Consider the following 12997-nt stretch of genomic DNA (forward strand, 5'->3'; position numbering starts at 1 on the left):
TAGGGTGGTAGTGCAAAGTGAACATCCCAGCAGCACCAAACGGTTGATGCTTCTACAGTAAAAGGGTCTTGAAAACCTGTGACAAGTTTAAGTTTCACATCAATTAAAAAAAAACAGATAATACTATTCCCTTGTTGGAATCTAAGATGGACATGAATTTTTGCACAACCTGGCATTTGGCTTCGAGTACTATTAATCTCAATTTTTTAAAATTGCATTTTTTTCCAGATTACTAAATGGATCATTAATGCATAGGAACTGTATTAAGTAAGTTAAATAATGTAGAGTAAGTTGATGATAGATTTCAGTTTTAGGATTTCAAAAAAAAAAAAATCATCGGTGGGCTTGCATTGCCTTGATTTAATTTGGCATCTGGAGACTGCATACTGCACTTAAAGCCAGTACACATTCAGATCTTTATTAAAACCTATCTTGCATGGTGCCGCATTTTATTTATTTCAGTCCCGTCTCCACCAGGTAGCTTGTACACAGTTGAAGATAAGACCACATCCTACGCTGCTCTGTACCCATGAAAGCTTCCAGAAAAGTACGAAGTCACAGCAAGTATTCATGAAATGCCTGCTGATCAGCCTTCCCCACCCCACCCTGTTCATCATCCAGTAGCTTCCTTATCACCCTTCTAGAGACATCCACCCCATGCGACTCCTCTGACCTGCTTCCAGGCAGGAGAATTTCACTCTCACTCCTGGATGACAGCTGCAATATGACAATGTGTTGACATCTCTAATTTTAGATTGAGAGCTCAGTTAAAGAAATTTAAAATTTTTTCAGCTTTTAAAATTTCCAGCCCACAGTGTTTGATTCCTCAAAGAGGCTCGGTAAATGTTTGCTGAATGGATGCATGAAAGAAAACACCACTTCACTCGTTCTGACCACGGTGTCCTGCACACGGAGGGCCCATCCATGCTGAGCCTGAAAACAGACCGATAGATAGATTTCACACCGGTTAGTCAAGGTAAATAAACCCTTTTCCTCAGAATTTCACAGACTATGGAGAACAAAGAGAGGCCATCAATACATGCTGTCATCACTAACTTTCCCTTCTTTCTTCTTCAAATGGTTAGGTCTGGAACGTTAAACTGTAAACAGGAAACCTGTCCTCTTCTCTGTGTCTCTGTCAGTCACATGCGTAACCCAGGGACGGTTACCTACCTGATTTACCAGGATTCCTGTAAATTCCCGATTCCACAGGAAAGCCAGGGATCTTCTTACTTAGAAATTACACAAGACAGATGAATTCATGAATCAGTTACAGGATTAAGATCTATTTCCACATGTAACATGGAGTATAAATTAGATCTACCATTTCCAACTGCACACTCTGGTCTGTATTTATCTCGTAAAGAATTCACGAGGATTTTAGATGTATGAGTTGTTGGTGTGAGTGCAGAAACCTTCAGGTGGAGAGGACACGGGATTGTGAGAAAAGCACAGAAAGGGCCTCCTTTCAGTTGCTTGTGTATTGGTGAACTATATTTAAGCTCGTTGAATCTAGAATTGCTGCAGGATTCATCAGGGATCCGCAGTGTTCCTGCTGATTTATTTCTGTTTTGCTGATTCAGCCAGCAGATGTGTGAGATGGCTTTTAGTCAGACTGTCCTACAGAAGCCTCTTTGCCTCCTTTGGGTCAAAAGTCTCGGGTCATCAGCAGGCCATGGGTGAGAAACGAAGAGAAGGTATGTGAACGATTTCCTGGTCCACACTGAAGTAACTCCCAGGTGAACAGAATTTATGGAACCGGCTCTTCTCCCTGGGAAAGGTAGAAAGAAGGCAATATCGTCAAATTTTCAATTAGGTCTGTCACTCTTTGCAACACTCACTCCAAAAAGTAAAAGGATGGTTCTTAAGCCACAAGAACACCAAATAATTATCCCCACCCAGCGTTCACTGCATGTTGTGAAATATGCCTACACAGTCATTGTTCTCATACTAGACACCACCTTCTACAAGTACCCTGTTCAGCACGTCACAATCTGGATTCGGTCGGCAGTCACTCAATCAACAAACATTACCTGTGAAGACCGATGAATGAGAGAAGGCCCGGCCTTCACGGAACTAAGTGACCCCTCAGTGCGCCCTCCGTGAGTGGGAGGCCCACGACAGGTGGAGGACAGAAACACGCGGGGGTGGTTCACCGGGGACGAGACATAAAATGTTAACGAGTTTTTATGTAGTTCTTCGAGGATAGGTTGTAAGAAAGGTAGTGGATATGATCTTCTTAAGCATAAACGCTGAGCCGTCCGTGCTATATCATCCACTCTCTTTCATTCAGAATTTTAGCAGAAGGTTCCCCTTACAAGTGATGTCATTGGCTTTTCTTTTTCTACCAAACTACAGTGGTCTGGGAAACCACTGAAGGGCAAAGGTCAAATTCTCCTTTTTCTTTTTTATATAGTCTACATGCTTAGTAAAAGACATTGACTGAGAGAGTCTGAAGAGGACGCCGGAACCAATACCGACACATATTTTAAATGCTTAAAAAAGAAGGCAATTAAAATGTACAACTGCAGCCTTACTTGAAGTCCACTCCTTGCTAAGTGTATACCTTATTATAGGGTAGGTTCTGGAAATAAAATACATCTTTTTTATAAAACAATACAGCCTAAGTTGTTTTAGCTGGTGCTTTTCAAAGTTTTAAAAATATTTTATTTTACTTCTCTTGCCAAGAATCCGATGGAGCAAAGGAAAAGATTTCTTTCCGTTAGTACCTCAGAGTTTAAAGCAATTCGTGTGCAAATAACTTACAGAACCCACCCTACTTTGGGAAGTCACAGCTCCCCAGCTGCTTCGCTCAGATAATTTGGTCCCCTCGTGCGCAACAAATCAAAGCTCTTCCTCCAGTGATTCTATCACAAGACGTTAAAAGATAAATGGCGGCATATTAAAAATTTTAAGAGTTTATTTGAACAAAATAAGGTTTGAATCTGGCAGCACCAAACCAGAAGTTGGTTGGACTTCTCCACCAACTCAGGGAGAGCCTTTGACAGAAAAAAGGTGGAAGCAAAGCAAAGAAATGATTTGATTGGCTGCAGCTTAGCATCTGCCTTATTTGGAAAAGTCCAGTGGCTATTTGTGATGGGTTGTCCTTAGGTTTTGCTTTATTAACCTTGAGGCATCTATAAGCTTAGGTTTCAGTTTGCTTCCATAGGTTGCACAGGCGTTAGAACCACCTCTGTCTGGTGGCCTCCTTGCATAATTAATTTAACAACACATATGGAACGAAGGAGGGAGAGAAAAATAACTTATAGCAAAAGTTCAATAAATATTATTTAACTTGTTTTTCACATAGGCAAAGTGGAGTAGGAAAGAGAGCAATTGTCTCTTGAGTCTGATCTTTATGTAATTTAGGAAAAGTGATAAAAGCTTTTACAACTTTCCCCTTAAGAACTATTAAAAATATTTCAATGCATTTTAAATTATTTTTTTCTCCCTCCTTCGTTCCATATGTGTTGTTAAATTAATTATGCAAGGAGGCCACTAGACAGAAAACTTTATGTACGCACCAGATGACCTCCGCTAAAAAGAGAGCTAGTCACAATAAACCGTTTCCTCTACAGACTCACCCTGCAGCTACTCCACTGGGATTATGCAATGAAAACAGCCTTCGTGGGCAGATGAAGGGGGAGTTTTAGTGGGTTTACCCAGACTTTGCATATCATAGCAGAATAAAAGAGGGCCTTTTAAACGTAGAATCAGCTTGGACGTTTCTCTTTCCACCACCTGCAGCGTGGAGGCACACCGCTGGCTCCTGGAGTCAGGTGGAACATTGAAAGGAAGAGGCCGGGCAGCTAGTAAACAGTTGTTGGCAGGCAACCCCTACGCGTTTTGGAGGCACAGGCACCTATCTCAGTTCTGGGTAGGTAGGTAGGTTCTGTGAAGCTATGGAGATACACCTGGGAGGGGACTTGGCACTAGCGCTGTGAGCGGTTACAGACGGGGAGACTGAGAACTTGCCACAATCGTTAAAAATCCTTGTACGTGGACATGATCAATCCAGGACAAGAGAGGCTAACAGTGAACTTGAAACGGATGTGGGCGCCGGCGACTGCCGCCTGTTTGGAGAAGGGCTGTCCCATTGCACAGATCTGCCCTTCAACTACGCCCAGCGGAGAGCTTCCAGGATTCCTTTCCAAGGAAACAGGAAATGCGTGCTGGACCTAAAGTACTGAGCGTGTCCGCTTTCTGCTGGTCTCCGTATTAGTGATTTTAAAAACTGTACAATACAGGAAAGTAGAGAACTAGGGTAGAGTACTCATCCTATTGAGATTCTCTCCACAAAGTGAGTTCTTTTCCGGTTTTCTTTTTGTTTAAATATAAAATAGTGAGCTAAAGGATCTCATCAATTATTGGTGTAAACAAATTGTTCCTCTTTTACCCAAGATTCTGGTTATCCAAGCAACCAATCTGAGAGGATGTTACCTCGACAAAGTTTATGCCTATTTAGCACATTTTAAGGAGTGGTTGTTTTGATAAAAGCCAAACAAGGAGCCAAGACATCACTGCGTCTCAGGAAAAAAAGTGTGATATTTGCACATTTGAACTGGGTCAGCAAGAACTACATATAATCAGCCTACACCTTTACAGAATTATGATGGTCTTTCAAGAATTTCACCATCGGCTTTTGTTGGGAGTGGTTTACTGTAAAGTTATTTTCATGACTCCTCCACCCTTTAGGAGAGCCAGCTTTCACAAACAGCTATACATCGGGAGAATCCACCTCAGCAACATGGAAAATTATTCTGAACAATGCATAATGTCATGGCAGGCTACCAAATCGCTGTGAAATGCCAGAAGGAAGTCATTTGGTTCTAAACGTGAATGACAAGGATGTGAGTTCACAATGTCCAATCAAGACCTGTTGTACCGGGGTCCCAAGAGAATACACTATAAAGACGGCTGAGGTCATAGGAGCAAACGACCTTATCACTGGATCAGTTTCCAGTTGGCAGGACACAGACTGCTTCTTTTACAAACCCAATTCCCCCGGTTTCCGACCGTGTGTTCAGAGGCTCATGACCGGGGCTGGCGTGTTCTGAGTCTGGCCACAGTTTCTGCTATGTATTTGTGGCCCCGAGGTTCACTCCCCAAGAAATATGCTCCATTAAGAACAAGCCACGTTCAGATCGTTAGTGGTACTAGCAGGAAGATTTCTTAACAAAGGAGTGTTCCTTCTGCTAGCTCGGTTCACGGGTACAGCACCAAGATGGAGGGACAAGAGACAGGAAGGCTCAGTCTTCCTCAGTCCTTCACTTCTGTCACCTCCTCACGTTACCCTATTCTCTATGGTCCACTGCTACTTAGTGTGCAGCCCAGGGACCAGCCGTATACGCATCCCTGGGGAGCCTTAAGAAATGCAGAGTCTCAGGCCCCACCAGCTCTGCTGAATCAGAACCTGCATTTAATGAGACCCTCCAGGTGATTTCTGAGCACATGAAAATATACAGGACATCCTCCTAAAGAGGCATTTGGGAAGCTTAGGACATCCATTTCTTTGGGTATTTTCATTTCTACATCTCCACAATCGTCCAAGGAATTAACAATCTGGAATCGACCCTCTTTCTCCGAGCCGAAATAAAACTAACCCAGAACAGCTGGCATTTGCTTAACCCTTTGCCAACTGACAACCTTTTTTCATCATCTCCTCCCCTTGAACCCTTGAGAAGTTCACTGAGCACGTTGGGGAATGTAAACCTTCTTGATCATGATTTTCAAAGTGTTTTCCTCACTATTCGAAGAAAGGCCAGCACACCCGAGGGCTGGTCCCGACTCCAGCCCGTATCTCCAGCATCTGTGCTCTGAGGGGCTGCGCTGAAAGCCCGGAAGGGCTGACTCCACACAGTGTGCTCAACGCGATGCCATTTCCCGATACAGCCGCGCATGGCTCCCTGGGGACCAGAGCTGGAAGGCAGCCCTAGGCCCAAGATGGAGACAACAATCCTGCTTTACAGCCCGCAGAATCAGAAACAGATAATTCTTCCAGTTATAAAGTCAACACAGCCCCAGCTACATACGGAAGAGACAGCGGGTCCATCCAATTGAAGTGAAATCGGTTCCAGGGCCACGCAATTCAACACTGGCCACAGCCGGGATTATCTAAAGAAGCTGAAAGCCTATCGTGTTCTAGCATGTTTACCCTTCACACCAGCGACTTCTGTGTGTGCATATTCTCTCTTGGCCATCGAACTTTAATACTTAGTCTTGGTTTATTTTTAAACTCTACTATTTAACTAATACAAATTCATAGATATGACGGAGAATCACACTGCACACAAATATATTGGTTCTTGCTGTTAACCTTAATTATTGACGCTACACACGCCTGGTCGTCTTCTGCCCTAGACCTTTGTATTCTCTGCCTGGAATTCTCTCTTCTTCCCTTTCCAAATCCAGTGTCTTCTCCTTTGGCTCTCTGCTTTAATGTCACCCGTTTAAAGAGGATTTCCTTGACCACCTTCTCTAAAATAGATGACTCTTGTTATTTATCAGAATATACCACTTATTTATTTTATAGCATTTATTGTTATCCGGTATTACATTATTGAATGTTGTGTCCCCCAGCAGCGTGCAAGGTCTGCAGGGCAGGGAACTTTGCCTTTATTTTCCTTGCATATCTAGCTTACAGCCCAGAACAAAGTAGGTGCTCAGTAAATATATGTTGAATAAATGACTGGACATTTGGCTTTTCATTATCCGTTTAGTCCTAACGGCAAGGCTTTAAAGATTTTCTGACTCCATTTTCTTTATTATTCTTCAAACCAAACCCACATTTTTCATCTACATCTCTTTCACCTACACACACATATTATCATACAATGTGGCCAGTGTAGCCTGAGAAGCATGTCCTAAATTGAGAAATAAATAGTCCTCTTGATTCTGAAATCTGACTTAAAAATGGAAACAGCCGCCTTTCTGCAAGGGATAAAGTTATTGATGAAGAAGAAAACATTTGCTTTTTTAACCACTGACTATAATCACTGACAAAAAAAAAAATCAACTGTTTTTAAAAATACTGCTAACACCACGGTTTAGTTGGTTTTACAAACTATGTCACTGATTCTGATCTAAGATTCATCAAATCAACAAATATTTCTTGATCCTTCCTGTCGTTAAAATGATTCCTCCCAATTTGCAATTATGGAGGTTTAGACAAGACAGCTTTGGTGACTCCTCAGATGGAAGTGACGCAGCCCATCAGAATAGCTTTCCTTAATTCACGATACGCATCCATCCATCCACAAGCCTGGGATAATTTATAAAATACTGACAGTATCAGATTTGTATAGAGCTGTCACCCAGCATTCTGTCTGCTATAGAGGCAGAAGCTATTCTTTCTCTTCGTTATTTGTTCTTTTCTTTCCTCTCCTAATAAGAAAACTGATTTTCAGTTGCGCACATGACCACCAAGAATAAAGAAGACGACATTTGCCAGCTCCTGTGTAGCTCTGTGTGGTCATATGACCAAGGTCTGGCAAACAGGATGTGAGTACAACCTACCTTAGTGAAAGGAGGTGTACTGTTAAAGGAAGGGGTGTATATATATGTGCTCGCTTCGGCAGCACATATATTAAAATAGGAAGGGGTATACCAGCCTTTCCCTTTAGCCTTTCTTTCTCGTCTGGAATGTGGTCTTGGTAGCGAGCCGTTTTGTACTATAGAGATGAGGGCAAGATCCTGTAGATAAAGGAACCAGGCAGAGGAAGGCTCGCGGGGAGCCTGCTGTCCACATGGAGGAAAGCTGCTCTATGCCTTAGACTTTACCACAAGAGAAACGAATGCCCACTTCTTTAAACCACCATTACTCCAGCTGCCCAATCGACATTCCAAGTGAAGTGCCCACTAGGATTCTCTTGCATATGTTTTCCAAAATTCTAAATAAAAATATTTATTGGTTTTAACTTCCAATTGCTTTTTCCATTAGTTTTCCATTCTCCCTGGAATTCTGTGGGGTACTTCCAAGGACATGAAATAACTGAACATACCTCCGAATGAGAGCTCTCTCCAGAGCAGTCCTGGAGTGACTTTGTAAAGTCACCTAGGATAGCATTCTAAGTTAGCTCAGGCTTTATGATGAGGAGTTGTTTCAATGTGGAGGCCAACTCTTCAGCAAGGGAAAATTCTTTTCTCCCAAAGACGGTTGAGAAGAAGAGATTGAGACAAGTGTTTGAAACCTGACATTCACATTTTAGAATGCAGAGAATTCTGAACTGGTCATTGAGCACAAAGCTCTGAGTTTCAGAACACAGAAGCCTATTGAGACGTCTGAAGTCATACCTCTGCAGAAAGCTCTGGGGTGGCAGGGGGAAGTGCTAACATATGGCTTGTTGCCATGTTGAGAACCTTTCCATTATTTGCAATTAGAAGTAATATTGCTGTGGACAGCATCATATGCCTCAAAAACTGATGGTTCCTGAACCCACAGCTAACATGGGTAAGGTACTATGGGCTTTGCCTGTAGTAATATGTCTATTTATGAGGAAACTGAGGCACAGAGAGATTCCACCCCATTGTCCAAGGTCCTACAGCTGAAGGCTGCAGAGCCAGCGTATCAAAGATGACTCTAGAACTTCTAGTCGAAGACGAAACTTTTGCACGATATAATCCTAAGTCAGGAACTCACTAGATTTCAGGAACTTGAAGACCCCAAAAGAGGCCAGAGACAGTCGTTTGCCCATTTACCACAGAGTGTGTGACATTTGTTTTCTGTCATTTCCTGCTCATTTCCATGCCTTTGCTAAGCAAGCACAAAGGGAAGACAGAACTGGACATTACATATTCCTGGCTCCCCACGGAAGCAGACATCTTTTTGCTTCGATATACGGGCTTAGGAACTTTTGCACAATGAAGCCACAGTGTTTTCCAGATTGGACATCAATCAGTGTGCTTCAAATACCTTACACCACCGTCAAACAAAGATGCCTCTGTGCCTGGTTGCAGGCTCAGCCGTCCACTCCGAGCTGCTGGGAAATGGAGGTAACTGGAAAATTGGCTGCTGACAAATTATCTACTGTGAGCGCTCGTCGACACATGGGACACACACCGCTGAGCGTGCTGTGCCCTTTTCCCAACCCTGACTTCAGCCTTCGTTGGAACTGACTCCCTTGTCCCAGGGAAACCATGGCACAATGCAGCTAGGGAGGTGTGAGCTGAGTGCAAACAGACTTAGTACACTTCCTGCTAGACTCATGATTACGTAGCCTTATTCAAAGGTGCCAAAATTGTACAGCTTTTACAGATCCGGGAATATTTCTTCAAACGTCAAATTGCTTTATGCATGCATAATGACTACCTTTCTGTGGTCTAGGGTTGGCACCCAAATATTTATTTGAAATATAGTCAGAATGATACCGCCATGTAATTTTATGACTGGAAGGGACCAGTTTCTCAGAGTCCTTGGTGCTTTTCATCCAAATGTCTGCGAGTTGCCCCTTTCTGGTCACACTGGAATCCCCTTGGGTGGAGTCATGTGACTTTTTCTTGCCGAGTAGAAGGAACACATGGCGCTGTCATGCTGTGTATCTAACGGCCAATGTGAAGCCCTCCAGAGTCAGCTCTGCTGTGTGGCACACTACCAGCAGTGTTTGGCATGATGGCCACGTTTTGTTGAGTTTGGATCCTTGCGAGGTTGCAACAAGTAAACAGCCAATCTATATTAAATGTAGTGTTTTCTGGGTGAGAAAGAACGCTTTGTTGTCTTAAGCCATTAACTTTTTTGGAGGTTATCTGCTATGAGAGCACCATCCATACCAACCTGATAGATATAGAAGTTAGTGTATATCATTAGGGTGGTGCACCAAACTAACATACATAGCAAAGGTTTAGGAAGCAAGCAATAGCTGGTGAGTTAACTACTCGTGGAAGCCTAGAAGATGGCACTCCTGTGATTCTTAGTGGCAGAACATTTACTCAACCCTTACCTGAAATAAATTGGAAGTCTGTAACATACTTCATAAACTCAAGGTCTTGGGAAGACGTTTGAAAACTGAAAACTGAACACATGTTGGTTGTTTTCAGTCTGAACGCCCGAGTGACTACCCAGACCCAACCCCTCTGCCCACCCGTGACAGACATGCAAAAACCTTTACTCATGTATGCAACCGAAATTGAGGGCATGTTTGTTACAACAGTTAAACCAAGCCTATCCTTCCCGACATGTCGTCCAAGGAATTTCATTTTAAAAAGGAAAAACTGAAAGAGATTTGGTGGATATCCCAGTGTTTCAAAGGAATTACAACCAGTGTGTTCTGTCATTGCGAACCAGCGTGTGTCCTTGTTGCACCAAGCAAAATATTCCTCAGACAGGGAGAGCTTTCTCTTTTAATCCATCAGAGCTCGTACACAAATGGATTAAATGCTCTTTGGCCCTTGAAGACTCTCCTGAGGAGACACAGGATTTGCTCCAGAAAACCAGAACAGGAGGTGCTCGTCCACTATTCCAGTTCAAGGAGAACGATAATGATACACAACACCCTACGTCACACACAGGAAATAGACCCTCGTTAATGCTTCAGAAACACACATCTGAAAAAGGCAAGGAGAAATCTGAACTGTCTACGTGACTTTCAAAATCAACACTGATGGGTGGAGGCTTTATATACAAGAAACAAGTAAACATCCAAGCATGACATATAAACTCTCCATTCAACAAGCAGCATGTCAGACGCTGCTGGGTGTTTGAAATGAACTTGTGCCTCCCCATGTTTCCACGTCCTACCTCCTATGGAGTAAAAACACAACACATGTTTGAGGTCAGAGGAGCAGAAATATTGCAGCTCATCCTGCCCCGATTTGTCGCTACTGGGAGTCTTGCCATGAGATCAAAGGACTATTCTGAGGGGGTATCTGCTGGTTTCTCCCACAGAATGTATGTTTCCCATGAGAATGTTTAACAAGGTCTTCCGTGGAACATGGTCCAATTACTTCATGTGTGGAAGAGTCTGTATACTACTCAGGAGCTAGGCGGCTGTCTGCCTGTGCATATTCCCCACGTCAGTCACACAAATTATGATTGCACACTGCAGTGTCTGTTCCATGCAGTGCTGTACCAGGCGACATTATTACACTGTGTTCATTATAACTTCCTCCTTTCCAGGCCTCTCCCCTCAGAGCTGAGTCACCCTCTCAAAGCTTTAAATCCACGATAGTTCTTAACCTTTCTTAGGTCATGGTTCCATTCAAGAAGCTGACAAACAATATGAACGCTTTCCCCACAGAAAGGGCATGTATATACTCATGAAAAGCTCAGTATCCATAAATCTCTCCTCGGCAGCCGGTTCCACTGAACTGCTTCTACCTGAGGGAATTGCATGCCTGACTCCATTCTAGATAGAGAATGAAGGCCTAGCGAGAAGGCAAGTACACACCTTCTCCATCCACATATATATATATAATTCTTTTTCAGTAATGAAGCCATTTCAACAGAACAGCTGGGTGGAGCTCATACCTGATAATGAGCAGGAAGAAAGCTGTCATTTCTGGAGCTTTCCCATGACCTGGGGGGAACTAGTGGAGAGGCGATGAACTGGCTCTTGGCCAATTTTTGTCTGCACAGAACCTCGAGCTCAGCAACGCTTTTTCGGGAGATAAAATAATGTTGTACCATTTCTTTACTATCCCATGCTGATAACCCCAGAGTTGATCTCCCAGGAGCAAAAGTTGATGATTTCTCCCTCTGAGTCGATGTCTGTCTCCCTCTCAGGCTAGAATGTAAAATCCTAACATTTACACTCACGACAGAGTCATGGAGGAGGTGAAACTATGCCAAACCATTCTCGTAACCTTCGAGAGTCCCACCCACTGCCTGTGGGACCACCGTTCCCTTCCCAGACCACCCTGTGACCCAGGGCCCACCCCCTACAACAAAGCTTGATAACGTCTTGCTTCCTCCTAGAAAGTATTCTCCTGTGATAAAGAGTAAGAGGGGCAAGTGGCCGGATAGAGATGACGTACATGCCGAATTCATTATTATCACCAATATTGGGGGTTTACATTTGGTGGGAGAGCTATTTGGGGGAAGGTGAGATTGCTGGCATTTTACAACGCCCCACGTGTGAGACGAGCTCTTACTCCTGCCAGCTGTCTGTGGGGCATCTCATTCAAAGGCGGCAGGGGGTCAAACTATTGCTTGGATTGTTCCATTTCTCATGCCAGGGCTGAGAATAAATCTAAGTAACATGGAAGAAGTCCAGGGGGCTTCCTCTTTTTCTACCATTTTGAGAAAAAAAGAAATGACTGCCTTCCCCAATATAAGAGAAGCCTCAAGTTCCTAGACCTCATTAAGTATTTGTAAGGCTCTGTTCATCCGTCTCATTTTGCAGTAACATCAGAAAGTATTTCCACATGATTTCCTTTTCGTACAGCCACACCACACGTCAGTTTCTCTATGTCCCTCTGACGACTGCCCCATCTCTCCTGTGTCTTCTGATCAAACAGCCCATAGCTCTTTCAAGACCCAATCATTCTTGTAGTTCTCGTCCCTCTCTGTATCCACTACAGGCCATTTTCCCAAAGGTGAGGTGACAAAGCCTTGACTCGCTTCCCCTTGGCTCAGAAAATCATGTCCTGTGTCACGTAACTCCCAGGGTTCTCAGCAAAGCTGCCTGCCAGAAGTCGTCACATTGTCACCATTGAACTTTCAGTGTCCATCGTTACATCAAGTGGGGCAGAACAATAGCCCAGCAGCTGCACACACAAACACACCCCCAGGGTGTTTTGTTATTGTTCAAAAATAGTGAAATGAAAAAAAGACTGTGCACAGTATAATTTATGGGGGGGGGAGGGAAGTTTGGGAAGGAGTGTCTCAGGGCGCCTCGTACAGTTCTTAAATTACTCCGTCTTCTTACGTGTTTAAATAAGCTTCAGAAATGAGAATCAGTTCATAGAACGTGCGTCACCAGGCTCCCACTTCCCACTGCCCCTCTCCTTTCCAACCAGACCCACTCCTCTCCGCTGCTTTTCACTGTTCCTCATTCTTTAAGCT

Source organism: Rhinolophus ferrumequinum, chromosome 14, assembly GCF_004115265.2.
Source record: "Rhinolophus ferrumequinum isolate MPI-CBG mRhiFer1 chromosome 14, mRhiFer1_v1.p, whole genome shotgun sequence".
NCBI lineage: Eukaryota > Metazoa > Chordata > Mammalia > Chiroptera > Rhinolophidae > Rhinolophus > Rhinolophus ferrumequinum.